The sequence below is a fragment of the Pimephales promelas genome (assembly GCF_988280905.1).
Source record: "Pimephales promelas chromosome 3 unlocalized genomic scaffold, fPimPro1.hap1.1 SUPER_3_unloc_1, whole genome shotgun sequence".
Lineage (NCBI taxonomy): Eukaryota > Metazoa > Chordata > Actinopteri > Cypriniformes > Leuciscidae > Pimephales > Pimephales promelas.
In genome coordinates, this window is record NW_028297295.1 from 170001 (window position 1) to 187728 (window position 17728).

Here is a 17728-nt window from a genome sequence, read left to right on the forward strand (position 1 = left end):
CCTGCTTAGCTTCCGAGATCAGACAAGTTCGGGCGTTCTCAAGGTGGTATGGCCGTAAGCAAAATCTGCTGCCAAAATTGGGCTATTTGAATGGTTAGAACATTAGGGTAGTAAACCATATAAAGCTTACTAGGTCTCCCATCCAACAATAAAGCTTACAGCACCTGGTATTCCCAGGCGGTCTCCCATCCAAGTACTACCCAGGCCCGACCCTGCTTAGCTTCCGAGATCAGACGAGTTCGGGCGTTCTCAAGGTGGTATGGCCGTAAGCGAAATCTGCTGCCAAAATTGGGCTATTTGAAGAAAAAAAAAAGAGACTCTTTCAGGCTTTCTGAAGAAACTCAGAGACGATTTCAGGCATTTTGAGGGGGAAAAAAGACAATTTAGGATTTTTGAACCATTTCATTGACTCTTTTTTTTTTTTTTTTTTAAACAATAAAGCTTACAGCACCTGGTATTCCCAGGCGGTCTCCCATCCAAGTACTAACCAGGCCCGACCCTGCTTAGCTTCCGAGATCAGACGAGTTCGGGCGTTCTCAAGGTGGTATGGCCGTAAGCAAAATCTGCTGCCAAAATTGGGCTATTTGAATGGTTAGAACATTAGGGTAGTAAACCATATAAAGCTTACTAGGTCTCCCATCCAACAATAAAGCTTACAGCACCTGGTATTCCCAGGCGGTCTCCCATCCAAGTACTAACCAGGCCCGACCCTGCTTAGCTTCCGAGATCAGACGAGTTCGGGCGTTCTCAAGGTGGTATGGCCGTAAGCAAAATCTGCTGCCAAAATTGGGCTATTTGAATGGTTAGAACATTAGGGTAGTAAACCATATAAAGCTTACTAGGTCTCCCATCCAACAATAAAGCTTACAGCACCTGGTATTCCCAGGCGGTCTCCCATCCAAGTACTAACCAGGCCCGACCCTGCTTAGCTTCCGAGATCAGACGAGTTCGGGCGTTCTCAAGGTGGTATGGCCGTAAGCAAAATCTGCTGCCAAAATTGGGCTATTTGAATGGTTAGAACATTAGGGTAGTAAACCATATAAAGCTTACTAGGTCTCCCATCCAACAATAAAGCTTACAGCACCTGGTATTCCCAGGCGGTCTCCCATCCAAGTACTAACCAGGCCCGACCCTGCTTAGCTTCCGAGATCAGACGAGTTCGGGCGTTCTCAAGGTGGTATGGCCGTAAGCAAAATCTGCTGCCAAAATTGGGCTATTTGAATGGTTAGAACATTAGGGTAGTAAACCATATAAAGCTTACTAGGTCTCCCATCCAACAATAAAGCTTACAGCACCTGGTATTCCCAGGCGGTCTCCCATCCAAGTACTAACCAGGCCCGACCCTGCTTAGCTTCCGAGATCAGACGAGTTCGGGCGTTCTCAAGGTGGTATGGCCGTAAGCGAAATCTGCTGCCAAAATTGGGCTATTTGAAGAAAAAAAAAAGAGACTCTTTCAGGCTTTCTGAAGAAACTCAGAGACGATTTCAGGCATTTTGAGGGGGAAAAAAGACAATTTAGGATTTTTGAACAATTTCATTGACTCTTTTTTTTTTTTTTTTTTTTTTAAACAATAAAGCTTACAGCACCTGGTATTCCCAGGCGGTCTCCCATCCAAGTACTAACCAGGCCCGACCCTGCTTAGCTTCCGAGATCAGACGAGTTCGGGCGTTCTCAAGGTGGTATGGCCGTAAGCAAAATCTGCTGCCAAAATTGGGCTTTTTGAATGGTTAGAACATTAGGGTAGTAAACCATATAAAGCTTACTAGGTCTCCCATCCAACAATAAAGCTTACAGCACCTGGTATTCCCAGGCGGTCTCCCATCCAAGTACTAACCAGGCCCGACCCTGCTTAGCTTCCGAGATCAGACGAGTTCGGGCGTTCTCAAGGTGGTATGGCCGTAAGCAAAATCTGCTGCCAAAATTGGGCTATTTGAATGGTTAGAACATTAGGGTAGTAAACCATATAAAGCTTACTAGGTCTCCCATCCAACAATAAAGCTTACAGCACCTGGTATTCCCAGGCGGTCTCCCATCCAAGTACTAACCAGGCCCGACCCTGCTTAGCTTCCGAGATCAGACGAGTTCGGGCGTTCTCAAGGTGGTATGGCCGTAAGCGAAATCTGCTGCCAAAATTGGGCTATTTGAAGAAAAAAAAAAGAGACTCTTTCAGGCTTTCTGAAGAAACTCAGAGACGATTTCAGGCATTTTGAGGGGGAAAAAAGACAATTTAGGATTTTTGAACCATTTCATTGACTCTTTTTTTTTTTTTTTTTAAACAATAAAGCTTACAGCACCTGGTATTCCCAGGCGGTCTCCCATCCAAGTACTAACCAGGCCCGACCCTGCTTAGCTTCCGAGATCAGACGAGTTCGGGCGTTCTCAAGGTGGTATGGCCGTAAGCAAAATCTGCTGCCAAAATTGGGCTATTTGAATGGTTAGAACATTAGGGTAGTAAACCATATAAAGCTTACTAGGTCTCCCATCCAACAATAAAGCTTACAGCACCTGGTATTCCCAGGCGGTCTCCCATCCAAGTACTAACCAGGCCCGACCCTGCTTAGCTTCCGAGATTAGACGAGTTCGGGCGTTCTCAAGGTGGTATGGCCGTAAGCAAAATCTGCTGCCAAAATTGGGCTATTTGAATGGTTAGAACATTAGGGTAGTAAACCATATAAAGCTTACTAGGTCTCCCATCCAACAATAAAGCTTACAGCACCTGGTATTCCCAGGCGGTCTCCCATCCAAGTACTAACCAGGCCCGACCCTGCTTAGCTTCCGAGATCAGACGAGTTCGGGCGTTCTCAAGGTGGTATGGCCGTAAGCAAAATCTGCTGCCAAAATTGGGCTATTTGAATGGTTAGAACATTAGGGTAGTAAACCATATAAAGCTTACTAGGTCTCCCATCCAACAATAAAGCTTACAGCACCTGGTATTCCCAGGCGGTCTCCCATCCAAGTACTAACCAGGCCCGACCCTGCTTAGCTTCCGAGATCAGACGAGTTCGGGCGTTCTCAAGGTGGTATGGCCGTAAGCGAAATCTGCTGCCAAAATTGGGCTATTTGAAGAAAAAAAAAAGAGACTCTTTCAGGCTTTCTGAAGAAACTCAGAGACGATTTCAGGCATTTTGAGGGGGAAAAAAGACAATTTAGGATTTTTGAACCATTTCATTGACTCTTTTTTTTTTTTTTTTAAACGATAAAGCTTACAGCACCTGGTATTCCCAGGCGGTCTCCCATCCAAGTACTAACCAGGCCCGACCCTGCTTAGCTTCCGAGATCAGACGAGTTCGGGCGTTCTCAAGGTGGTATGGCCGTAAGCAAAATCTGCTGCCAAAATTGGGCTATTTGAATGGTTAGAACATTAGGGTAGTAAACCATATAAAGCTTACTAGGTCTCCCATCCAACAATAAAGCTTACAGCACCTGGTGTTCCCAGGCGGTCTCCCATCCAAGTACTAACCAGGCCCGACCCTGCTTAGCTTCCGAGATCAGACGAGTTCGGGCGTTCTCAAGGTGGTATGGCCGTAAGCAAAATCTGCTGCCAAAATTGGGCTATTTGAATGGTTAGAACATTAGAGTAGTAAACCATATAAAGCTTACTAGGTCTCCCATCCAACAATAAAGCTTACAGCACCTGGTATTCCCAGGCGGTCTCCCATCCAAGTACTAACCAGGCCCGACCCTGCTTAGCTTCCGAGATCAGACGAGTTCGGGCGTTCTCAAGGTGGTATGGCCGTAAGCAAAATCTGCTGCCAAAATTGGGCTTTTTGAATGGTTAGAACATTAGGGTAGTAAACCATATAAAGCTTACTAGGTCTCCCATCCAACAATAAAGCTTACAGCACCTGGTATTCCCAGGCGGTCTCCCATCCAAGTACTAACCAGGCCCGACCCTGCTTAGCTTCCGAGATCAGACGAGTTCGGGCGTTCTCAAGGTGGTATGGCCGTAAGCAAAATCTGCTGCCAAAATTGGGCTTTTTGAATGGTTAGAACATTAGGGTAGTAAACCATATAAAGCTTACTAGGTCTCCCATCCAACAATAAAGCTTACAGCACCTGGTATTCCCAGGCGGTCTCCCATCCAAGTACTAACCAGGCCCGACCCTGCTTAGCTTCCGAGATCAGACGAGTTCGGGCGTTCTCAAGGTGGTATGGCCGTAAGCCAAATCTGCTGCCAAAATTGGGCTATTTGAATGGTTAGAACATTAGGGTAGTAAACCATATAAAGCTTACTAGGTCTCCCATCCAACAATAAAGCTTACAGCACCTGGTATTCCCAGGCGGTCTCCCATCCAAGTACTAACCAGGCCCGACCCTGCTTAGCTTCCGAGATCAGACGAGTTCGGGCGTTCTCAAGGTGGTATGGCCGTAAGCGAAATCTGCTGCCAAAATTGGGCTATTTGAAGAAAAAAAAAAGAGACTCTTTCAGGCTTTCTGAAGAAACTCAGAGACGATTTCAGGCATTTTGAGGGGGAAAAAAGACAATTTAGGATTTTTGAACCATTTCATTGACTCTTTTTTTTTTTTTTTTTAAACAATAAAGCTTACAGCACCTGGTATTCCCAGGCGGTCTCCCATCCAAGTACTAACCAGGCCCGACCCTGCTTAGCTTCCGAGATCAGACGAGTTCGGGCGTTCTCAAGGTGGTATGGCCGTAAGCAAAATCTGCTGCCAAAATTGGGCTATTTGAATGGTTAGAACATTAGGGTAGTAAACCATATAAAGCTTACTAGGTCTCCCATCCAACAATAAAGCTTACAGCACCTGGTATTCCCAGGCGGTCTCCCATCCAAGTACTAACCAGGCCCGACCCTGCTTAGCTTCCGAGATCAGACGAGTTCGGGCGTTCTCAAGGTGGTATGGCCGTAAGCAAAATCTGCTGCCAAAATTGGGCTATTTGAATGGTTAGAACATTAGGGTAGTAAACCATATAAAGCTTACTAGGTCTCCCATCCAACAATAAAGCTTACAGCACCTGGTATTCCCAGGCGGTCTCCCATCCAAGTACTAACCAGGCCCGACCCTGCTTAGCTTCCGAGATCAGACGAGTTCGGGCGTTCTCAAGGTGGTATGGCCGTAAGCGAAATCTGCTGCCAAAATTGGGCTATTTGAAGAAAAAAAAAAGAGACTCTTTCAGGCTTTCTGAAGAAACTCAGAGACGATTTCAGGCATTTTGAGGGGGAAAAAAGACAATTTAGGATTTTTGAACCATTTCATTGACTCTTTTTTTTTTTTTTTTTAAACAATAAAGCTTACAGCACCTGGTATTCCCAGGCGGTCTCCCATCCAAGTACTAACCAGGCCCGACCCTGCTTAGCTTCCGAGATCAGACGAGTTCGGGCGTTCTCAAGGTGGTATGGCCGTAAGCAAAATCTGCTGCCAAAATTGGGCTATTTGAATGGTTAGAACATTAGGGTAGTAAACCATATAAAGCTTACTAGGTCTCCCATCCAACAATAAAGCTTACAGCACCTGGTATTCCCAGGCGGTCTCCCATCCAAGTACTAACCAGGCCCGACCCTGCTTAGCTTCCGAGATTAGACGAGTTCGGGCGTTCTCAAGGTGGTATGGCCGTAAGCAAAATCTGCTGCCAAAATTGGGCTATTTGAATGGTTAGAACATTAGGGTAGTAAACCATATAAAGCTTACTAGGTCTCCCATCCAACAATAAAGCTTACAGCACCTGGTATTCCCAGGCGGTCTCCCATCCAAGTACTAACCAGGCCCGACCCTGCTTAGCTTCCGAGATCAGACGAGTTCGGGCGTTCTCAAGGTGGTATGGCCGTAAGCAAAATCTGCTGCCAAAATTGGGCTATTTGAATGGTTAGAACATTAGGGTAGTAAACCATATAAAGCTTACTAGGTCTCCCATCCAACAATAAAGCTTACAGCACCTGGTATTCCCAGGCGGTCTCCCATCCAAGTACTAACCAGGCCCGACCCTGCTTAGCTTCCGAGATCAGACGAGTTCGGGCGTTCTCAAGGTGGTATGGCCGTAAGCGAAATCTGCTGCCAAAATTGGGCTATTTGAAGAAAAAAAAAAGAGACTCTTTCAGGCTTTCTGAAGAAACTCAGAGACGATTTCAGGCATTTTGAGGGGGAAAAAAGACAATTTAGGATTTTTGAACCATTTCATTGACTCTTTTTTTTTTTTTTTTTAAACGATAAAGCTTACAGCACCTGGTATTCCCAGGCGGTCTCCCATCCAAGTACTAACCAGGCCCGACCCTGCTTAGCTTCCGAGATCAGACGAGTTCGGGCGTTCTCAAGGTGGTATGGCCGTAAGCAAAATCTGCTGCCAAAATTGGGCTATTTGAATGGTTAGAACATTAGGGTAGTAAACCATATAAAGCTTACTAGGTCTCCCATCCAACAATAAAGCTTACAGCACCTGGTGTTCCCAGGCGGTCTCCCATCCAAGTACTAACCAGGCCCGACCCTGCTTAGCTTCCGAGATCAGACGAGTTCGGGCGTTCTCAAGGTGGTATGGCCGTAAGCAAAATCTGCTGCCAAAATTGGGCTATTTGAATGGTTAGAACATTAGAGTAGTAAACCATATAAAGCTTACTAGGTCTCCCATCCAACAATAAAGCTTACAGCACCTGGTATTCCCAGGCGGTCTCCCATCCAAGTACTAACCAGGCCCGACCCTGCTTAGCTTCCGAGATCAGACGAGTTCGGGCGTTCTCAAGGTGGTATGGCCGTAAGCAAAATCTGCTGCCAAAATTGGGCTTTTTGAATGGTTAGAACATTAGGGTAGTAAACCATATAAAGCTTACTAGGTCTCCCATCCAACAATAAAGCTTACAGCACCTGGTATTCCCAGGCGGTCTCCCATCCAAGTACTAACCAGGCCCGACCCTGCTTAGCTTCCGAGATCAGACGAGTTCGGGCGTTCTCAAGGTGGTATGGCCGTAAGCAAAATCTGCTGCCAAAATTGGGCTTTTTGAATGGTTAGAACATTAGGGTAGTAAACCATATAAAGCTTACTAGGTCTCCCATCCAACAATAAAGCTTACAGCACCTGGTATTCCCAGGCGGTCTCCCATCCAAGTACTAACCAGGCCCGACCCTGCTTAGCTTCCGAGATCAGACGAGTTCGGGCGTTCTCAAGGTGGTATGGCCGTAAGCCAAATCTGCTGCCAAAATTGGGCTATTTGAATGGTTAGAACATTAGGGTAGTAAACCATATAAAGCTTACTAGGTCTCCCATCCAACAATAAAGCTTACAGCACCTGGTATTCCCAGGCGGTCTCCCATCCAAGTACTAACCAGGCCCGACCCTGCTTAGCTTCCGAGATCAGACGAGTTCGGGCGTTCTCAAGGTGGTATGGCCGTAAGCGAAATCTGCTGCCAAAATTGGGCTATTTGAAGAAAAAAAAAAGAGACTCTTTCAGGCTTTCTGAAGAAACTCAGAGACGATTTCAGGCATTTTGAGGGGGAAAAAAGACAATTTAGGATTTTTGAACCATTTCATTGACTCTTTTTTTTTTTTTTTTTTAAACAATAAAGCTTACAGCACCTGGTATTCCCAGGCGGTCTCCCATCCAAGTACTAACCAGGCCCGACCCTGCTTAGCTTCCGAGATCAGACGAGTTCGGGCGTTCTCAAGGTGGTATGGCCGTAAGCAAAATCTGCTGCCAAAATTGGGCTATTTGAATGGTTAGAACATTAGGGTAGTAAACCATATAAAGCTTACTAGGTCTCCCATCCAACAATAAAGCTTACAGCACCTGGTATTCCCAGGCGGTCTCCCATCCAAGTACTAACCAGGCCCGACCCTGCTTAGCTTCCGAGATCAGACGAGTTCGGGCGTTCTCAAGGTGGTATGGCCGTAAGCAAAATCTGCTGCCAAAATTGGGCTATTTGAATGGTTAGAACATTAGGGTAGTAAACCATATAAAGCTTACTAGGTCTCCCATCCAACAATAAAGCTTACAGCACCTGGTATTCCCAGGCGGTCTCCCATCCAAGTACTAACCAGGCCCGACCCTGCTTAGCTTCCGAGATCAGACGAGTTCGGGCGTTCTCAAGGTGGTATGGCCGTAAGCAAAATCTGCTGCCAAAATTGGGCTATTTGAATGGTTAGAACATTAGGGTAGTAAACCATATAAAGCTTACCAGGTCTCCCATCCAACAATAAAGCTTACAGCACCTGGTATTCCCAGGCGGTCTCCCATCCAAGTACTAACCAGGCCCGACCCTGCTTAGCTTCCGAGATCAGACGAGTTCGGGCGTTCTCAAGGTGGTATGGCCGTAAGCGAAATCTGCTGCCAAAATTGGGCTATTTGAAGAAAAAAAAAGAGACTCTTTCAGGCTTTCTGAAGAAACTCAGAGACGATTTCAGGCATTTTGAGGGGGAAAAAAGACAATTTAGGATTTTTGAACAATTTCATTGACTCTTTTTTTTTTTTTTTTTTTTTAAACAATAAAGCTTACAGCACCTGGTATTCCCAGGCGGTCTCCCATCCAAGTACTAACCAGGCCCGACCCTGCTTAGCTTCCGAGATCAGACGAGTTCGGGCGTTCTCAAGGTGGTATGGCCGTAAGCAAAATCTGCTGCCAAAATTGGGCTTTTTGAATGGTTAGAACATTAGGGTAGTAAACCATATAAAGCTTACTAGGTCTCCCATCCAACAATAAAGCTTACAGCACCTGGTATTCCCAGGCGGTCTCCCATCCAAGTACTAACCAGGCCCGACCCTGCTTAGCTTCCGAGATCAGACAAGTTCGGGCGTTCTCAAGGTGGTATGGCCGTAAGCAAAATCTGCTGCCAAAATTGGGCTATTTGAATGGTTAGAACATTAGGGTAGTAAACCATATAAAGCTTACTAGGTCTCCCATCCAACAATAAAGCTTACAGCACCTGGTATTCCCAGGCGGTCTCCCATCCAAGTACTACCCAGGCCCGACCCTGCTTAGCTTCCGAGATCAGACGAGTTCGGGCGTTCTCAAGGTGGTATGGCCGTAAGCGAAATCTGCTGCCAAAATTGGGCTATTTGAAGAAAAAAAAAAGAGACTCTTTCAGGCTTTCTGAAGAAACTCAGAGACGATTTCAGGCATTTTGAGGGGGAAAAAAGACAATTTAGGATTTTTGAACCATTTCATTGACTCTTTTTTTTTTTTTTTTTTAAACAATAAAGCTTACAGCACCTGGTATTCCCAGGCGGTCTCCCATCCAAGTACTAACCAGGCCCGACCCTGCTTAGCTTCCGAGATCAGACGAGTTCGGGCGTTCTCAAGGTGGTATGGCCGTAAGCAAAATCTGCTGCCAAAATTGGGCTATTTGAATGGTTAGAACATTAGGGTAGTAAACCATATAAAGCTTACTAGGTCTCCCATCCAACAATAAAGCTTACAGCACCTGGTATTCCCAGGCGGTCTCCCATCCAAGTACTAACCAGGCCCGACCCTGCTTAGCTTCCGAGATCAGACGAGTTCGGGCGTTCTCAAGGTGGTATGGCCGTAAGCAAAATCTGCTGCCAAAATTGGGCTATTTGAATGGTTAGAACATTAGGGTAGTAAACCATATAAAGCTTACTAGGTCTCCCATCCAACAATAAAGCTTACAGCACCTGGTATTCCCAGGCGGTCTCCCATCCAAGTACTAACCAGGCCCGACCCTGCTTAGCTTCCGAGATCAGACGAGTTCGGGCGTTCTCAAGGTGGTATGGCCGTAAGCAAAATCTGCTGCCAAAATTGGGCTATTTGAATGGTTAGAACATTAGGGTAGTAAACCATATAAAGCTTACTAGGTCTCCCATCCAACAATAAAGCTTACAGCACCTGGTATTCCCAGGCGGTCTCCCATCCAAGTACTAACCAGGCCCGACCCTGCTTAGCTTCCGAGATCAGACGAGTTCGGGCGTTCTCAAGGTGGTATGGCCGTAAGCAAAATCTGCTGCCAAAATTGGGCTATTTGAATGGTTAGAACATTAGGGTAGTAAACCATATAAAGCTTACTAGGTCTCCCATCCAACAATAAAGCTTACAGCACCTGGTATTCCCAGGCGGTCTCCCATCCAAGTACTAACCAGGCCCGACCCTGCTTAGCTTCCGAGATCAGACGAGTTCGGGCGTTCTCAAGGTGGTATGGCCGTAAGCGAAATCTGCTGCCAAAATTGGGCTATTTGAAGAAAAAAAAAAGAGACTCTTTCAGGCTTTCTGAAGAAACTCAGAGACGATTTCAGGCATTTTGAGGGGGAAAAAAGACAATTTAGGATTTTTGAACAATTTCATTGACTCTTTTTTTTTTTTTTTTTTTTTAAACAATAAAGCTTACAGCACCTGGTATTCCCAGGCGGTCTCCCATCCAAGTACTAACCAGGCCCGACCCTGCTTAGCTTCCGAGATCAGACGAGTTCGGGCGTTCTCAAGGTGGTATGGCCGTAAGCAAAATCTGCTGCCAAAATTGGGCTTTTTGAATGGTTAGAACATTAGGGTAGTAAACCATATAAAGCTTACTAGGTCTCCCATCCAACAATAAAGCTTACAGCACCTGGTATTCCCAGGCGGTCTCCCATCCAAGTACTAACCAGGCCCGACCCTGCTTAGCTTCCGAGATCAGACGAGTTCGGGCGTTCTCAAGGTGGTATGGCCGTAAGCAAAATCTGCTGCCAAAATTGGGCTATTTGAATGGTTAGAACATTAGGGTAGTAAACCATATAAAGCTTACTAGGTCTCCCATCCAACAATAAAGCTTACAGCACCTGGTATTCCCAGGCGGTCTCCCATCCAAGTACTAACCAGGCCCGACCCTGCTTAGCTTCCGAGATCAGACGAGTTCGGGCGTTCTCAAGGTGGTATGGCCGTAAGCGAAATCTGCTGCCAAAATTGGGCTATTTGAAGAAAAAAAAAAGAGACTCTTTCAGGCTTTCTGAAGAAACTCAGAGACGATTTCAGGCATTTTGAGGGGGAAAAAAGACAATTTAGGATTTTTGAACCATTTCATTGACTCTTTTTTTTTTTTTTTTTAAACAATAAAGCTTACAGCACCTGGTATTCCCAGGCGGTCTCCCATCCAAGTACTAACCAGGCCCGACCCTGCTTAGCTTCCGAGATCAGACGAGTTCGGGCGTTCTCAAGGTGGTATGGCCGTAAGCAAAATCTGCTGCCAAAATTGGGCTATTTGAATGGTTAGAACATTAGGGTAGTAAACCATATAAAGCTTACTAGGTCTCCCATCCAACAATAAAGCTTACAGCACCTGGTATTCCCAGGCGGTCTCCCATCCAAGTACTAACCAGGCCCGACCCTGCTTAGCTTCCGAGATTAGACGAGTTCGGGCGTTCTCAAGGTGGTATGGCCGTAAGCAAAATCTGCTGCCAAAATTGGGCTATTTGAATGGTTAGAACATTAGGGTAGTAAACCATATAAAGCTTACTAGGTCTCCCATCCAACAATAAAGCTTACAGCACCTGGTATTCCCAGGCGGTCTCCCATCCAAGTACTAACCAGGCCCGACCCTGCTTAGCTTCCGAGATCAGACGAGTTCGGGCGTTCTCAAGGTGGTATGGCCGTAAGCAAAATCTGCTGCCAAAATTGGGCTATTTGAATGGTTAGAACATTAGGGTAGTAAACCATATAAAGCTTACTAGGTCTCCCATCCAACAATAAAGCTTACAGCACCTGGTATTCCCAGGCGGTCTCCCATCCAAGTACTAACCAGGCCCGACCCTGCTTAGCTTCCGAGATCAGACGAGTTCGGGCGTTCTCAAGGTGGTATGGCCGTAAGCGAAATCTGCTGCCAAAATTGGGCTATTTGAAGAAAAAAAAAAGAGACTCTTTCAGGCTTTCTGAAGAAACTCAGAGACGATTTCAGGCATTTTGAGGGGGAAAAAAGACAATTTAGGATTTTTGAACCATTTCATTGACTCTTTTTTTTTTTTTTTTAAACGATAAAGCTTACAGCACCTGGTATTCCCAGGCGGTCTCCCATCCAAGTACTAACCAGGCCCGACCCTGCTTAGCTTCCGAGATCAGACGAGTTCGGGCGTTCTCAAGGTGGTATGGCCGTAAGCAAAATCTGCTGCCAAAATTGGGCTATTTGAATGGTTAGAACATTAGGGTAGTAAACCATATAAAGCTTACTAGGTCTCCCATCCAACAATAAAGCTTACAGCACCTGGTGTTCCCAGGCGGTCTCCCATCCAAGTACTAACCAGGCCCGACCCTGCTTAGCTTCCGAGATCAGACGAGTTCGGGCGTTCTCAAGGTGGTATGGCCGTAAGCAAAATCTGCTGCCAAAATTGGGCTATTTGAATGGTTAGAACATTAGAGTAGTAAACCATATAAAGCTTACTAGGTCTCCCATCCAACAATAAAGCTTACAGCACCTGGTATTCCCAGGCGGTCTCCCATCCAAGTACTAACCAGGCCCGACCCTGCTTAGCTTCCGAGATCAGACGAGTTCGGGCGTTCTCAAGGTGGTATGGCCGTAAGCAAAATCTGCTGCCAAAATTGGGCTTTTTGAATGGTTAGAACATTAGGGTAGTAAACCATATAAAGCTTACTAGGTCTCCCATCCAACAATAAAGCTTACAGCACCTGGTATTCCCAGGCGGTCTCCCATCCAAGTACTAACCAGGCCCGACCCTGCTTAGCTTCCGAGATCAGACGAGTTCGGGCGTTCTCAAGGTGGTATGGCCGTAAGCAAAATCTGCTGCCAAAATTGGGCTTTTTGAATGGTTAGAACATTAGGGTAGTAAACCATATAAAGCTTACTAGGTCTCCCATCCAACAATAAAGCTTACAGCACCTGGTATTCCCAGGCGGTCTCCCATCCAAGTACTAACCAGGCCCGACCCTGCTTAGCTTCCGAGATCAGACGAGTTCGGGCGTTCTCAAGGTGGTATGGCCGTAAGCCAAATCTGCTGCCAAAATTGGGCTATTTGAATGGTTAGAACATTAGGGTAGTAAACCATATAAAGCTTACTAGGTCTCCCATCCAACAATAAAGCTTACAGCACCTGGTATTCCCAGGCGGTCTCCCATCCAAGTACTAACCAGGCCCGACCCTGCTTAGCTTCCGAGATCAGACGAGTTCGGGCGTTCTCAAGGTGGTATGGCCGTAAGCGAAATCTGCTGCCAAAATTGGGCTATTTGAAGAAAAAAAAAAGAGACTCTTTCAGGCTTTCTGAAGAAACTCAGAGACGATTTCAGGCATTTTGAGGGGGAAAAAAGACAATTTAGGATTTTTGAACCATTTCATTGACTCTTTTTTTTTTTTTTTTTTAAACAATAAAGCTTACAGCACCTGGTATTCCCAGGCGGTCTCCCATCCAAGTACTAACCAGGCCCGACCCTGCTTAGCTTCCGAGATCAGACGAGTTCGGGCGTTCTCAAGGTGGTATGGCCGTAAGCAAAATCTGCTGCCAAAATTGGGCTATTTGAATGGTTAGAACATTAGGGTAGTAAACCATATAAAGCTTACTAGGTCTCCCATCCAACAATAAAGCTTACAGCACCTGGTATTCCCAGGCGGTCTCCCATCCAAGTACTAACCAGGCCCGACCCTGCTTAGCTTCCGAGATCAGACGAGTTCGGGCGTTCTCAAGGTGGTATGGCCGTAAGCAAAATCTGCTGCCAAAATTGGGCTATTTGAATGGTTAGAACATTAGGGTAGTAAACCATATAAAGCTTACTAGGTCTCCCATCCAACAATAAAGCTTACAGCACCTGGTATTCCCAGGCGGTCTCCCATCCAAGTACTAACCAGGCCCGACCCTGCTTAGCTTCCGAGATCAGACGAGTTCGGGCGTTCTCAAGGTGGTATGGCCGTAAGCGAAATCTGCTGCCAAAATTGGGCTATTTGAAGAAAAAAAAAAGAGACTCTTTCAGGCTTTCTGAAGAAACTCAGAGACGATTTCAGGCATTTTGAGGGGGAAAAAAGACAATTTAGGATTTTTGAACCATTTCATTGACTCTTTTTTTTTTTTTTTTTAAACAATAAAGCTTACAGCACCTGGTATTCCCAGGCGGTCTCCCATCCAAGTACTAACCAGGCCCGACCCTGCTTAGCTTCCGAGATCAGACGAGTTCGGGCGTTCTCAAGGTGGTATGGCCGTAAGCAAAATCTGCTGCCAAAATTGGGCTATTTGAATGGTTAGAACATTAGGGTAGTAAACCATATAAAGCTTACTAGGTCTCCCATCCAACAATAAAGCTTACAGCACCTGGTATTCCCAGGCGGTCTCCCATCCAAGTACTAACCAGGCCCGACCCTGCTTAGCTTCCGAGATTAGACGAGTTCGGGCGTTCTCAAGGTGGTATGGCCGTAAGCAAAATCTGCTGCCAAAATTGGGCTATTTGAATGGTTAGAACATTAGGGTAGTAAACCATATAAAGCTTACTAGGTCTCCCATCCAACAATAAAGCTTACAGCACCTGGTATTCCCAGGCGGTCTCCCATCCAAGTACTAACCAGGCCCGACCCTGCTTAGCTTCCGAGATCAGACGAGTTCGGGCGTTCTCAAGGTGGTATGGCCGTAAGCAAAATCTGCTGCCAAAATTGGGCTATTTGAATGGTTAGAACATTAGGGTAGTAAACCATATAAAGCTTACTAGGTCTCCCATCCAACAATAAAGCTTACAGCACCTGGTATTCCCAGGCGGTCTCCCATCCAAGTACTAACCAGGCCCGACCCTGCTTAGCTTCCGAGATCAGACGAGTTCGGGCGTTCTCAAGGTGGTATGGCCGTAAGCGAAATCTGCTGCCAAAATTGGGCTATTTGAAGAAAAAAAAAAGAGACTCTTTCAGGCTTTCTGAAGAAACTCAGAGACGATTTCAGGCATTTTGAGGGGGAAAAAAGACAATTTAGGATTTTTGAACCATTTCATTGACTCTTTTTTTTTTTTTTTTTAAACGATAAAGCTTACAGCACCTGGTATTCCCAGGCGGTCTCCCATCCAAGTACTAACCAGGCCCGACCCTGCTTAGCTTCCGAGATCAGACGAGTTCGGGCGTTCTCAAGGTGGTATGGCCGTAAGCAAAATCTGCTGCCAAAATTGGGCTATTTGAATGGTTAGAACATTAGGGTAGTAAACCATATAAAGCTTACTAGGTCTCCCATCCAACAATAAAGCTTACAGCACCTGGTGTTCCCAGGCGGTCTCCCATCCAAGTACTAACCAGGCCCGACCCTGCTTAGCTTCCGAGATCAGACGAGTTCGGGCGTTCTCAAGGTGGTATGGCCGTAAGCAAAATCTGCTGCCAAAATTGGGCTATTTGAATGGTTAGAACATTAGAGTAGTAAACCATATAAAGCTTACTAGGTCTCCCATCCAACAATAAAGCTTACAGCACCTGGTATTCCCAGGCGGTCTCCCATCCAAGTACTAACCAGGCCCGACCCTGCTTAGCTTCCGAGATCAGACGAGTTCGGGCGTTCTCAAGGTGGTATGGCCGTAAGCAAAATCTGCTGCCAAAATTGGGCTTTTTGAATGGTTAGAACATTAGGGTAGTAAACCATATAAAGCTTACTAGGTCTCCCATCCAACAATAAAGCTTACAGCACCTGGTATTCCCAGGCGGTCTCCCATCCAAGTACTAACCAGGCCCGACCCTGCTTAGCTTCCGAGATCAGACGAGTTCGGGCGTTCTCAAGGTGGTATGGCCGTAAGCAAAATCTGCTGCCAAAATTGGGCTTTTTGAATGGTTAGAACATTAGGGTAGTAAACCATATAAAGCTTACTAGGTCTCCCATCCAACAATAAAGCTTACAGCACCTGGTATTCCCAGGCGGTCTCCCATCCAAGTACTAACCAGGCCCGACCCTGCTTAGCTTCCGAGATCAGACGAGTTCGGGCGTTCTCAAGGTGGTATGGCCGTAAGCCAAATCTGCTGCCAAAATTGGGCTATTTGAATGGTTAGAACATTAGGGTAGTAAACCATATAAAGCTTACTAGGTCTCCCATCCAACAATAAAGCTTACAGCACCTGGTATTCCCAGGCGGTCTCCCATCCAAGTACTAACCAGGCCCGACCCTGCTTAGCTTCCGAGATCAGACGAGTTCGGGCGTTCTCAAGGTGGTATGGCCGTAAGCGAAATCTGCTGCCAAAATTGGGCTATTTGAAGAAAAAAAAAAGAGACTCTTTCAGGCTTTCTGAAGAAACTCAGAGACGATTTCAGGCATTTTGAGGGGGAAAAAAGACAATTTAGGATTTTTGAACCATTTCATTGACTCTTTTTTTTTTTTTTTTTTAAACAATAAAGCTTACAGCACCTGGTATTCCCAGGCGGTCTCCCATCCAAGTACTAACCAGGCCCGACCCTGCTTAGCTTCCGAGATCAGACGAGTTCGGGCGTTCTCAAGGTGGTATGGCCGTAAGCAAAATCTGCTGCCAAAATTGGGCTATTTGAATGGTTAGAACATTAGGGTAGTAAACCATATAAAGCTTACTAGGTCTCCCATCCAACAATAAAGCTTACAGCACCTGGTATTCCCAGGCGGTCTCCCATCCAAGTACTAACCAGGCCCGACCCTGCTTAGCTTCCGAGATCAGACGAGTTCGGGCGTTCTCAAGGTGGTATGGCCGTAAGCAAAATCTGCTGCCAAAATTGGGCTATTTGAATGGTTAGAACATTAGGGTAGTAAACCATATAAAGCTTACTAGGTCTCCCATCCAACAATAAAGCTTACAGCACCTGGTATTCCCAGGCGGTCTCCCATCCAAGTACTAACCAGGCCCGACCCTGCTTAGCTTCCGAGATCAGACGAGTTCGGGCGTTCTCAAGGTGGTATGGCCGTAAGCAAAATCTGCTGCCAAAATTGGGCTATTTGAATGGTTAGAACATTAGGGTAGTAAACCATATAAAGCTTACCAGGTCTCCCATCCAACAATAAAGCTTACAGCACCTGGTATTCCCAGGCGGTCTCCCATCCAAGTACTAACCAGGCCCGACCCTGCTTAGCTTCCGAGATCAGACGAGTTCGGGCGTTCTCAAGGTGGTATGGCCGTAAGCGAAATCTGCTGCCAAAATTGGGCTATTTGAAGAAAAAAAAAGAGACTCTTTCAGGCTTTCTGAAGAAACTCAGAGACGATTTCAGGCATTTTGAGGGGGAAAAAAGACAATTTAGGATTTTTGAACAATTTCATTGACTCTTTTTTTTTTTTTTTTTTTTTTAAACAATAAAGCTTACAGCACCTGGTATTCCCAGGCGGTCTCCCATCCAAGTACTAACCAGGCCCGACCCTGCTTAGCTTCCGAGATCAGACGAGTTCGGGCGTTCTCAAGGTGGTATGGCCGTAAGCAAAATCTGCTGCCAAAATTGGGCTTTTTGAATGGTTAGAACATTAGGGTAGTAAACCATATAAAGCTTACTAGGTCTCCCATCCAACAATAAAGCTTACAGCACCTGGTATTCCCAGGCGGTCTCCCATCCAAGTACTAACCAGGCCCGACCCTGCTTAGCTTCCGAGATCAGACGAGTTCGGGCGTTCTCAAGGTGGTATGGCCGTAAGCAAAATCTGCTGCCAAAATTGGGCTATTTGAATGGTTAGAACATTAGGGTAGTAAACCATATAAAGCTTACTAGGTCTCCCATCCAACAATAAAGCTTACAGCACCTGGTATTCCCAGGCGGTCTCCCATCCAAGTACTAACCAGGCCCGACCCTGCTTAGCTTCCGAGATCAGACGAGTTCGGGCGTTCTCAAGGTGGTATGGCCGTAAGCGAAATCTGCTGCCAAAATTGGGCTATTTGAAGAAAAAAAAAAGAGACTCTTT

General features: G+C 46.1%; 78 non-coding genes across 78 annotated transcripts in view; all 78 read right to left on the reverse strand.

Moving 5' to 3' along the window:
* LOC148962742 (5S ribosomal RNA) overlaps positions 1–60 on the reverse strand; it is a 119-nt gene extending 59 nt beyond the window's left edge. Inside the window, exon 1 of the ribosomal RNA XR_016153359.1 lies at positions 1–60. This exon is cut by the window's left edge and continues 59 nt beyond it. This is a non-coding gene — a ribosomal RNA (5S ribosomal RNA).
* Positions 61–152: 92 nt separating this feature from the next.
* On the reverse strand, positions 153–271 carry LOC148962743 (5S ribosomal RNA). The gene has a single exon (XR_016153312.1). It is a non-coding gene; the product is annotated as a 5S ribosomal RNA (ribosomal RNA).
* A 168-nt stretch (positions 272–439) lies between these two features.
* LOC148962744 (5S ribosomal RNA) lies at positions 440–558 on the reverse strand. Its single transcript, XR_016151002.1, has one exon. It is a non-coding gene; the product is annotated as a 5S ribosomal RNA (ribosomal RNA).
* A 92-nt stretch (positions 559–650) lies between these two features.
* LOC148962745 (5S ribosomal RNA) lies at positions 651–769 on the reverse strand. The gene has a single exon (XR_016151003.1). It is a non-coding gene; the product is annotated as a 5S ribosomal RNA (ribosomal RNA).
* Positions 770–861: 92 nt separating this feature from the next.
* Positions 862–980, reverse strand: LOC148962746 (5S ribosomal RNA). Its single transcript, XR_016151004.1, has one exon. It is a non-coding gene; the product is annotated as a 5S ribosomal RNA (ribosomal RNA).
* Positions 981–1072: 92 nt separating this feature from the next.
* LOC148962747 (5S ribosomal RNA) lies at positions 1073–1191 on the reverse strand. Its single transcript, XR_016151005.1, has one exon. It is a non-coding gene; the product is annotated as a 5S ribosomal RNA (ribosomal RNA).
* A 92-nt stretch (positions 1192–1283) lies between these two features.
* Positions 1284–1402, reverse strand: LOC148962748 (5S ribosomal RNA). The gene has a single exon (XR_016151006.1). It is a non-coding gene; the product is annotated as a 5S ribosomal RNA (ribosomal RNA).
* Positions 1403–1574: 172 nt separating this feature from the next.
* On the reverse strand, positions 1575–1693 carry LOC148962749 (5S ribosomal RNA). Its single transcript, XR_016151007.1, has one exon. It is a non-coding gene; the product is annotated as a 5S ribosomal RNA (ribosomal RNA).
* A 92-nt stretch (positions 1694–1785) lies between these two features.
* LOC148962750 (5S ribosomal RNA) lies at positions 1786–1904 on the reverse strand. Its single transcript, XR_016151008.1, has one exon. It is a non-coding gene; the product is annotated as a 5S ribosomal RNA (ribosomal RNA).
* Positions 1905–1996: 92 nt separating this feature from the next.
* LOC148962751 (5S ribosomal RNA) lies at positions 1997–2115 on the reverse strand. The gene has a single exon (XR_016151010.1). It is a non-coding gene; the product is annotated as a 5S ribosomal RNA (ribosomal RNA).
* A 167-nt stretch (positions 2116–2282) lies between these two features.
* LOC148962752 (5S ribosomal RNA) lies at positions 2283–2401 on the reverse strand. The gene has a single exon (XR_016151011.1). It is a non-coding gene; the product is annotated as a 5S ribosomal RNA (ribosomal RNA).
* A 92-nt stretch (positions 2402–2493) lies between these two features.
* Positions 2494–2612, reverse strand: LOC148962753 (5S ribosomal RNA). Its single transcript, XR_016153435.1, has one exon. It is a non-coding gene; the product is annotated as a 5S ribosomal RNA (ribosomal RNA).
* A 92-nt stretch (positions 2613–2704) lies between these two features.
* Positions 2705–2823, reverse strand: LOC148962754 (5S ribosomal RNA). The gene has a single exon (XR_016151012.1). It is a non-coding gene; the product is annotated as a 5S ribosomal RNA (ribosomal RNA).
* Positions 2824–2915: 92 nt separating this feature from the next.
* Positions 2916–3034, reverse strand: LOC148962755 (5S ribosomal RNA). Its single transcript, XR_016151013.1, has one exon. It is a non-coding gene; the product is annotated as a 5S ribosomal RNA (ribosomal RNA).
* Positions 3035–3200: 166 nt separating this feature from the next.
* On the reverse strand, positions 3201–3319 carry LOC148962756 (5S ribosomal RNA). The gene has a single exon (XR_016151014.1). It is a non-coding gene; the product is annotated as a 5S ribosomal RNA (ribosomal RNA).
* Positions 3320–3411: 92 nt separating this feature from the next.
* On the reverse strand, positions 3412–3530 carry LOC148962757 (5S ribosomal RNA). The gene has a single exon (XR_016153144.1). It is a non-coding gene; the product is annotated as a 5S ribosomal RNA (ribosomal RNA).
* Positions 3531–3622: 92 nt separating this feature from the next.
* LOC148962758 (5S ribosomal RNA) lies at positions 3623–3741 on the reverse strand. Its single transcript, XR_016151015.1, has one exon. It is a non-coding gene; the product is annotated as a 5S ribosomal RNA (ribosomal RNA).
* Positions 3742–3833: 92 nt separating this feature from the next.
* LOC148962759 (5S ribosomal RNA) lies at positions 3834–3952 on the reverse strand. The gene has a single exon (XR_016151016.1). It is a non-coding gene; the product is annotated as a 5S ribosomal RNA (ribosomal RNA).
* A 92-nt stretch (positions 3953–4044) lies between these two features.
* Positions 4045–4163, reverse strand: LOC148962760 (5S ribosomal RNA). The gene has a single exon (XR_016151017.1). It is a non-coding gene; the product is annotated as a 5S ribosomal RNA (ribosomal RNA).
* Positions 4164–4255: 92 nt separating this feature from the next.
* On the reverse strand, positions 4256–4374 carry LOC148962761 (5S ribosomal RNA). The gene has a single exon (XR_016151018.1). It is a non-coding gene; the product is annotated as a 5S ribosomal RNA (ribosomal RNA).
* Positions 4375–4541: 167 nt separating this feature from the next.
* Positions 4542–4660, reverse strand: LOC148962762 (5S ribosomal RNA). The gene has a single exon (XR_016151019.1). It is a non-coding gene; the product is annotated as a 5S ribosomal RNA (ribosomal RNA).
* Positions 4661–4752: 92 nt separating this feature from the next.
* Positions 4753–4871, reverse strand: LOC148962763 (5S ribosomal RNA). The gene has a single exon (XR_016151021.1). It is a non-coding gene; the product is annotated as a 5S ribosomal RNA (ribosomal RNA).
* Positions 4872–4963: 92 nt separating this feature from the next.
* Positions 4964–5082, reverse strand: LOC148962764 (5S ribosomal RNA). Its single transcript, XR_016151022.1, has one exon. It is a non-coding gene; the product is annotated as a 5S ribosomal RNA (ribosomal RNA).
* A 167-nt stretch (positions 5083–5249) lies between these two features.
* LOC148962765 (5S ribosomal RNA) lies at positions 5250–5368 on the reverse strand. The gene has a single exon (XR_016151023.1). It is a non-coding gene; the product is annotated as a 5S ribosomal RNA (ribosomal RNA).
* Positions 5369–5460: 92 nt separating this feature from the next.
* Positions 5461–5579, reverse strand: LOC148962766 (5S ribosomal RNA). The gene has a single exon (XR_016153436.1). It is a non-coding gene; the product is annotated as a 5S ribosomal RNA (ribosomal RNA).
* A 92-nt stretch (positions 5580–5671) lies between these two features.
* On the reverse strand, positions 5672–5790 carry LOC148962767 (5S ribosomal RNA). The gene has a single exon (XR_016151024.1). It is a non-coding gene; the product is annotated as a 5S ribosomal RNA (ribosomal RNA).
* A 92-nt stretch (positions 5791–5882) lies between these two features.
* Positions 5883–6001, reverse strand: LOC148962768 (5S ribosomal RNA). Its single transcript, XR_016151025.1, has one exon. It is a non-coding gene; the product is annotated as a 5S ribosomal RNA (ribosomal RNA).
* A 167-nt stretch (positions 6002–6168) lies between these two features.
* On the reverse strand, positions 6169–6287 carry LOC148962769 (5S ribosomal RNA). Its single transcript, XR_016151026.1, has one exon. It is a non-coding gene; the product is annotated as a 5S ribosomal RNA (ribosomal RNA).
* A 92-nt stretch (positions 6288–6379) lies between these two features.
* LOC148962770 (5S ribosomal RNA) lies at positions 6380–6498 on the reverse strand. Its single transcript, XR_016153145.1, has one exon. It is a non-coding gene; the product is annotated as a 5S ribosomal RNA (ribosomal RNA).
* Positions 6499–6590: 92 nt separating this feature from the next.
* On the reverse strand, positions 6591–6709 carry LOC148962771 (5S ribosomal RNA). Its single transcript, XR_016151027.1, has one exon. It is a non-coding gene; the product is annotated as a 5S ribosomal RNA (ribosomal RNA).
* A 92-nt stretch (positions 6710–6801) lies between these two features.
* LOC148962772 (5S ribosomal RNA) lies at positions 6802–6920 on the reverse strand. The gene has a single exon (XR_016151028.1). It is a non-coding gene; the product is annotated as a 5S ribosomal RNA (ribosomal RNA).
* Positions 6921–7012: 92 nt separating this feature from the next.
* On the reverse strand, positions 7013–7131 carry LOC148962773 (5S ribosomal RNA). Its single transcript, XR_016151029.1, has one exon. It is a non-coding gene; the product is annotated as a 5S ribosomal RNA (ribosomal RNA).
* Positions 7132–7223: 92 nt separating this feature from the next.
* Positions 7224–7342, reverse strand: LOC148962774 (5S ribosomal RNA). Its single transcript, XR_016151030.1, has one exon. It is a non-coding gene; the product is annotated as a 5S ribosomal RNA (ribosomal RNA).
* A 168-nt stretch (positions 7343–7510) lies between these two features.
* LOC148962775 (5S ribosomal RNA) lies at positions 7511–7629 on the reverse strand. The gene has a single exon (XR_016151033.1). It is a non-coding gene; the product is annotated as a 5S ribosomal RNA (ribosomal RNA).
* Positions 7630–7721: 92 nt separating this feature from the next.
* LOC148962776 (5S ribosomal RNA) lies at positions 7722–7840 on the reverse strand. Its single transcript, XR_016151034.1, has one exon. It is a non-coding gene; the product is annotated as a 5S ribosomal RNA (ribosomal RNA).
* A 92-nt stretch (positions 7841–7932) lies between these two features.
* LOC148962777 (5S ribosomal RNA) lies at positions 7933–8051 on the reverse strand. The gene has a single exon (XR_016151035.1). It is a non-coding gene; the product is annotated as a 5S ribosomal RNA (ribosomal RNA).
* A 92-nt stretch (positions 8052–8143) lies between these two features.
* LOC148962778 (5S ribosomal RNA) lies at positions 8144–8262 on the reverse strand. The gene has a single exon (XR_016151036.1). It is a non-coding gene; the product is annotated as a 5S ribosomal RNA (ribosomal RNA).
* Positions 8263–8432: 170 nt separating this feature from the next.
* On the reverse strand, positions 8433–8551 carry LOC148962779 (5S ribosomal RNA). The gene has a single exon (XR_016151037.1). It is a non-coding gene; the product is annotated as a 5S ribosomal RNA (ribosomal RNA).
* A 92-nt stretch (positions 8552–8643) lies between these two features.
* Positions 8644–8762, reverse strand: LOC148962780 (5S ribosomal RNA). The gene has a single exon (XR_016153360.1). It is a non-coding gene; the product is annotated as a 5S ribosomal RNA (ribosomal RNA).
* A 92-nt stretch (positions 8763–8854) lies between these two features.
* On the reverse strand, positions 8855–8973 carry LOC148962781 (5S ribosomal RNA). The gene has a single exon (XR_016153424.1). It is a non-coding gene; the product is annotated as a 5S ribosomal RNA (ribosomal RNA).
* Positions 8974–9141: 168 nt separating this feature from the next.
* LOC148962782 (5S ribosomal RNA) lies at positions 9142–9260 on the reverse strand. The gene has a single exon (XR_016151038.1). It is a non-coding gene; the product is annotated as a 5S ribosomal RNA (ribosomal RNA).
* Positions 9261–9352: 92 nt separating this feature from the next.
* On the reverse strand, positions 9353–9471 carry LOC148962783 (5S ribosomal RNA). Its single transcript, XR_016151039.1, has one exon. It is a non-coding gene; the product is annotated as a 5S ribosomal RNA (ribosomal RNA).
* Positions 9472–9563: 92 nt separating this feature from the next.
* Positions 9564–9682, reverse strand: LOC148962784 (5S ribosomal RNA). The gene has a single exon (XR_016151040.1). It is a non-coding gene; the product is annotated as a 5S ribosomal RNA (ribosomal RNA).
* Positions 9683–9774: 92 nt separating this feature from the next.
* On the reverse strand, positions 9775–9893 carry LOC148962785 (5S ribosomal RNA). Its single transcript, XR_016151041.1, has one exon. It is a non-coding gene; the product is annotated as a 5S ribosomal RNA (ribosomal RNA).
* A 92-nt stretch (positions 9894–9985) lies between these two features.
* On the reverse strand, positions 9986–10104 carry LOC148962786 (5S ribosomal RNA). The gene has a single exon (XR_016151042.1). It is a non-coding gene; the product is annotated as a 5S ribosomal RNA (ribosomal RNA).
* A 171-nt stretch (positions 10105–10275) lies between these two features.
* Positions 10276–10394, reverse strand: LOC148962787 (5S ribosomal RNA). The gene has a single exon (XR_016151044.1). It is a non-coding gene; the product is annotated as a 5S ribosomal RNA (ribosomal RNA).
* A 92-nt stretch (positions 10395–10486) lies between these two features.
* Positions 10487–10605, reverse strand: LOC148962788 (5S ribosomal RNA). The gene has a single exon (XR_016151045.1). It is a non-coding gene; the product is annotated as a 5S ribosomal RNA (ribosomal RNA).
* Positions 10606–10697: 92 nt separating this feature from the next.
* Positions 10698–10816, reverse strand: LOC148962789 (5S ribosomal RNA). The gene has a single exon (XR_016151046.1). It is a non-coding gene; the product is annotated as a 5S ribosomal RNA (ribosomal RNA).
* A 167-nt stretch (positions 10817–10983) lies between these two features.
* On the reverse strand, positions 10984–11102 carry LOC148962790 (5S ribosomal RNA). The gene has a single exon (XR_016151047.1). It is a non-coding gene; the product is annotated as a 5S ribosomal RNA (ribosomal RNA).
* Positions 11103–11194: 92 nt separating this feature from the next.
* LOC148962791 (5S ribosomal RNA) lies at positions 11195–11313 on the reverse strand. Its single transcript, XR_016153437.1, has one exon. It is a non-coding gene; the product is annotated as a 5S ribosomal RNA (ribosomal RNA).
* A 92-nt stretch (positions 11314–11405) lies between these two features.
* On the reverse strand, positions 11406–11524 carry LOC148962792 (5S ribosomal RNA). The gene has a single exon (XR_016151048.1). It is a non-coding gene; the product is annotated as a 5S ribosomal RNA (ribosomal RNA).
* Positions 11525–11616: 92 nt separating this feature from the next.
* Positions 11617–11735, reverse strand: LOC148962793 (5S ribosomal RNA). The gene has a single exon (XR_016151049.1). It is a non-coding gene; the product is annotated as a 5S ribosomal RNA (ribosomal RNA).
* A 166-nt stretch (positions 11736–11901) lies between these two features.
* LOC148962794 (5S ribosomal RNA) lies at positions 11902–12020 on the reverse strand. Its single transcript, XR_016151050.1, has one exon. It is a non-coding gene; the product is annotated as a 5S ribosomal RNA (ribosomal RNA).
* Positions 12021–12112: 92 nt separating this feature from the next.
* LOC148962795 (5S ribosomal RNA) lies at positions 12113–12231 on the reverse strand. The gene has a single exon (XR_016153146.1). It is a non-coding gene; the product is annotated as a 5S ribosomal RNA (ribosomal RNA).
* Positions 12232–12323: 92 nt separating this feature from the next.
* LOC148962796 (5S ribosomal RNA) lies at positions 12324–12442 on the reverse strand. Its single transcript, XR_016151051.1, has one exon. It is a non-coding gene; the product is annotated as a 5S ribosomal RNA (ribosomal RNA).
* Positions 12443–12534: 92 nt separating this feature from the next.
* On the reverse strand, positions 12535–12653 carry LOC148962797 (5S ribosomal RNA). The gene has a single exon (XR_016151052.1). It is a non-coding gene; the product is annotated as a 5S ribosomal RNA (ribosomal RNA).
* Positions 12654–12745: 92 nt separating this feature from the next.
* Positions 12746–12864, reverse strand: LOC148962798 (5S ribosomal RNA). The gene has a single exon (XR_016151053.1). It is a non-coding gene; the product is annotated as a 5S ribosomal RNA (ribosomal RNA).
* Positions 12865–12956: 92 nt separating this feature from the next.
* Positions 12957–13075, reverse strand: LOC148962799 (5S ribosomal RNA). The gene has a single exon (XR_016151055.1). It is a non-coding gene; the product is annotated as a 5S ribosomal RNA (ribosomal RNA).
* A 168-nt stretch (positions 13076–13243) lies between these two features.
* LOC148962800 (5S ribosomal RNA) lies at positions 13244–13362 on the reverse strand. Its single transcript, XR_016151056.1, has one exon. It is a non-coding gene; the product is annotated as a 5S ribosomal RNA (ribosomal RNA).
* A 92-nt stretch (positions 13363–13454) lies between these two features.
* Positions 13455–13573, reverse strand: LOC148962801 (5S ribosomal RNA). Its single transcript, XR_016151057.1, has one exon. It is a non-coding gene; the product is annotated as a 5S ribosomal RNA (ribosomal RNA).
* A 92-nt stretch (positions 13574–13665) lies between these two features.
* On the reverse strand, positions 13666–13784 carry LOC148962802 (5S ribosomal RNA). Its single transcript, XR_016151058.1, has one exon. It is a non-coding gene; the product is annotated as a 5S ribosomal RNA (ribosomal RNA).
* Positions 13785–13951: 167 nt separating this feature from the next.
* LOC148962803 (5S ribosomal RNA) lies at positions 13952–14070 on the reverse strand. The gene has a single exon (XR_016151059.1). It is a non-coding gene; the product is annotated as a 5S ribosomal RNA (ribosomal RNA).
* A 92-nt stretch (positions 14071–14162) lies between these two features.
* On the reverse strand, positions 14163–14281 carry LOC148962804 (5S ribosomal RNA). Its single transcript, XR_016153438.1, has one exon. It is a non-coding gene; the product is annotated as a 5S ribosomal RNA (ribosomal RNA).
* A 92-nt stretch (positions 14282–14373) lies between these two features.
* On the reverse strand, positions 14374–14492 carry LOC148962805 (5S ribosomal RNA). The gene has a single exon (XR_016151060.1). It is a non-coding gene; the product is annotated as a 5S ribosomal RNA (ribosomal RNA).
* A 92-nt stretch (positions 14493–14584) lies between these two features.
* LOC148962806 (5S ribosomal RNA) lies at positions 14585–14703 on the reverse strand. The gene has a single exon (XR_016151061.1). It is a non-coding gene; the product is annotated as a 5S ribosomal RNA (ribosomal RNA).
* Positions 14704–14870: 167 nt separating this feature from the next.
* Positions 14871–14989, reverse strand: LOC148962807 (5S ribosomal RNA). Its single transcript, XR_016151062.1, has one exon. It is a non-coding gene; the product is annotated as a 5S ribosomal RNA (ribosomal RNA).
* A 92-nt stretch (positions 14990–15081) lies between these two features.
* Positions 15082–15200, reverse strand: LOC148962808 (5S ribosomal RNA). Its single transcript, XR_016153147.1, has one exon. It is a non-coding gene; the product is annotated as a 5S ribosomal RNA (ribosomal RNA).
* Positions 15201–15292: 92 nt separating this feature from the next.
* LOC148962809 (5S ribosomal RNA) lies at positions 15293–15411 on the reverse strand. Its single transcript, XR_016151063.1, has one exon. It is a non-coding gene; the product is annotated as a 5S ribosomal RNA (ribosomal RNA).
* Positions 15412–15503: 92 nt separating this feature from the next.
* LOC148962810 (5S ribosomal RNA) lies at positions 15504–15622 on the reverse strand. The gene has a single exon (XR_016151064.1). It is a non-coding gene; the product is annotated as a 5S ribosomal RNA (ribosomal RNA).
* Positions 15623–15714: 92 nt separating this feature from the next.
* On the reverse strand, positions 15715–15833 carry LOC148962811 (5S ribosomal RNA). Its single transcript, XR_016151066.1, has one exon. It is a non-coding gene; the product is annotated as a 5S ribosomal RNA (ribosomal RNA).
* A 92-nt stretch (positions 15834–15925) lies between these two features.
* LOC148962812 (5S ribosomal RNA) lies at positions 15926–16044 on the reverse strand. The gene has a single exon (XR_016151067.1). It is a non-coding gene; the product is annotated as a 5S ribosomal RNA (ribosomal RNA).
* A 168-nt stretch (positions 16045–16212) lies between these two features.
* LOC148962813 (5S ribosomal RNA) lies at positions 16213–16331 on the reverse strand. The gene has a single exon (XR_016151068.1). It is a non-coding gene; the product is annotated as a 5S ribosomal RNA (ribosomal RNA).
* Positions 16332–16423: 92 nt separating this feature from the next.
* On the reverse strand, positions 16424–16542 carry LOC148962814 (5S ribosomal RNA). The gene has a single exon (XR_016151069.1). It is a non-coding gene; the product is annotated as a 5S ribosomal RNA (ribosomal RNA).
* A 92-nt stretch (positions 16543–16634) lies between these two features.
* Positions 16635–16753, reverse strand: LOC148962815 (5S ribosomal RNA). The gene has a single exon (XR_016151070.1). It is a non-coding gene; the product is annotated as a 5S ribosomal RNA (ribosomal RNA).
* Positions 16754–16845: 92 nt separating this feature from the next.
* Positions 16846–16964, reverse strand: LOC148962816 (5S ribosomal RNA). The gene has a single exon (XR_016151072.1). It is a non-coding gene; the product is annotated as a 5S ribosomal RNA (ribosomal RNA).
* A 171-nt stretch (positions 16965–17135) lies between these two features.
* Positions 17136–17254, reverse strand: LOC148962817 (5S ribosomal RNA). The gene has a single exon (XR_016151073.1). It is a non-coding gene; the product is annotated as a 5S ribosomal RNA (ribosomal RNA).
* Positions 17255–17346: 92 nt separating this feature from the next.
* On the reverse strand, positions 17347–17465 carry LOC148962818 (5S ribosomal RNA). Its single transcript, XR_016151074.1, has one exon. It is a non-coding gene; the product is annotated as a 5S ribosomal RNA (ribosomal RNA).
* Positions 17466–17557: 92 nt separating this feature from the next.
* Positions 17558–17676, reverse strand: LOC148962819 (5S ribosomal RNA). The gene has a single exon (XR_016151075.1). It is a non-coding gene; the product is annotated as a 5S ribosomal RNA (ribosomal RNA).
* Between the last annotated feature and the right edge of the window lie 52 nt (positions 17677–17728).